Genomic DNA, 2,265 nt, shown 5'->3' on the forward strand with positions numbered 1-2,265 from the left:
CTACATAAGAAATATATTGTTAAACATAAAATCAGGATAATTATGATATATTGCTATTGTGCCCCTAAACAGAATCACATTCAAGGTTAAGATATTAAATAAATAGAGTTGGCTTCTCTATTTATTAAAACCTCATTCCCTTAAGATAAGATATATTCCTGTTCCTCCCCTCCTATATGATATCCATAATTTTTGAAACGCATTTGCAAATACTTGCAATATATTCACGAGGGCTAAGCTCGAACTGTATCGAGCGTCTCTTATATCCTAAATCAACCTAATTAAAAGCCAGTAATTGAGCACACTATTAAAAAGGATGATAATAAAATCAATGTCACAAAGTCATCTTTAGTTATGTTACAAGACATTGATTGGAAGAATAGACTAAATATCTAGAATATGTTTATATTTTAAAGAATAAACTAAAACAAATTAAAAATATCTCATATTTCATTATCCGTCGACTATTTATCTTATTGTTTATAACATATTTATTCAAATTATATTAAGTCGTAATAATTATCGTACGATTTAAATAAAATAAACATACTATGATTATGATATGCTAAAATATACAGTTTCAAATAATATATTTATCAATCTATTTAACAAGTTCTGAACACTTAAAGATATATTTACATCCTAAACAAAAAGGTAACAAAGTTACAAAAATTAAATAGGCCATAAGGCAAAGAAGGATTTTATTGGGCTTGATCCGACCCGTTAGCCGACGGTTTGCTCCCTTGACTCCGGATCCGGGCTGCCCACGACATCCCCGTCGCCGGATCCACTCTGCTCGGACTCACCCTGCTCCGCCGCCTCAGCTCCGATATCTGCACCTTCCACGTCTCCTTCCACCGGCTTTTATCATCGGATCTCGATTCAAATCGGGTTCCACTCTTACCTGAAAAGGCCAGGTGTAAGCCCTTCGCCATACAACTATCATACATGGATCTAGCTTCCGGATCGGATAAGGTCTCGTAAGCTTCCTGTACCCTTATAAACCTTACAGTGTACTCCTCCGTCCTTTCCGGCGGCGATACGTCCGGATGGTACTTTAACGCCATTTTCTTGTACGCTTGTTTGATCTCTGAGAGTGTCCCGCTCTCCGATATACCAAGTAGATCATATAATGTCTCCTTCACCTGTGTCGGTATGCAATAGCCGTTTGCAGCGGCGGAGGCGGAGACTTTGGTGGTTATATGCGGTGTTCGAATCGATGTATGAGATATTTTGACATGGGTATTGTTGAATTTGAAAGAAATATGAGGTGGGAGTGATGAAATCAGTGGCTTACTGGATGAAACTGGGAGCGACTGGATCCCGGAAGGAAAAGATTTGGAGTTCATAACTTTGGATTGTTTAAGTGGTGGTGTTGATGGCTGTGGGGCGGGTGTTTATAGTGGGGATAAGAGCGCAACGAAAATGGATGAATATTTAAATAGGCTAACAACTAAATTCTGACTTGAAGACGATTTTAACCCTCAACCTCAAAAGAGGAAGAACATCACCTCTCGACCTCAAAAAGAAAGAACATCACCTGATACCGTTGGGCTAGAAGTCAATTTGATGGAGGAGGATGTATATATGATTACATGTTTGTATTTTTGCAAAAAATTCTTTTTGAACATTTATGTTTGGGAATACTTTTACGTTTGTGGAGTTTTAAAGTGTGTTTGTTGTGTAGAAGATGGCAGACGTCTCTAGACGTCAAAATGTCTAAAAAACAATTTTTGCAGACCCCTTCTAGATAAAATATATATATATATATATATAAAATATAAATATTTAAATCAAATGCATCATATTATCTCATTATTCTCTTATAATAAAAAAAATTAAAAAATAAACAAAATATATGATGACTTGAGGTCTGAATCGCATGGTTGCCACCATAGTCCACCTAAGGTCAAGCAATGTTAGGTTTGAACTTTGAAGTTGCTTGTAATTGTCAAATAAGTATTGTTATGACTCCGTCACATCAATAAGTTACTTGTGCATTAAGATCAAAATAACAATATGTCCGTTGATGATAATGAAAACAAGGTTCCAACACATGGTGTTACAATAGACCGTGAATATATGATTCAATTATGAGATGAAATTGTTGGACAGTTAATGTAAAATATGGAATGAATTATTTTAAATATAATTGTTATTGTAAGACTAAAATTGTTATTGTTAGACTAGAATTATTGTGATTGTTATTTTATTTCAATGTTGTAAAGACCAAATTTATTCAAAATTTTGGTGTTGAAAATATAT

The 2,265-nt window shown here is 34.6% G+C and overlaps 1 pseudogene; it reads right to left on the minus strand.

Moving 5' to 3' along the window:
• Positions 1–573: 573 nt before the first annotated feature.
• On the minus strand, positions 574–1,430 carry LOC145128677 (chaperone protein dnaJ 20, chloroplastic pseudogene; annotated as a pseudogene).
• Positions 1,431–2,265: the final 835 nt, after the last annotated feature.

Source organism: Lactuca virosa, chromosome 8 (assembly GCF_052849685.1).
Source record: "Lactuca virosa cultivar CGN04683 chromosome 8, Lactuca_virosa_CGN04683_v6, whole genome shotgun sequence".
NCBI lineage: Eukaryota > Viridiplantae > Streptophyta > Magnoliopsida > Asterales > Asteraceae > Lactuca > Lactuca virosa.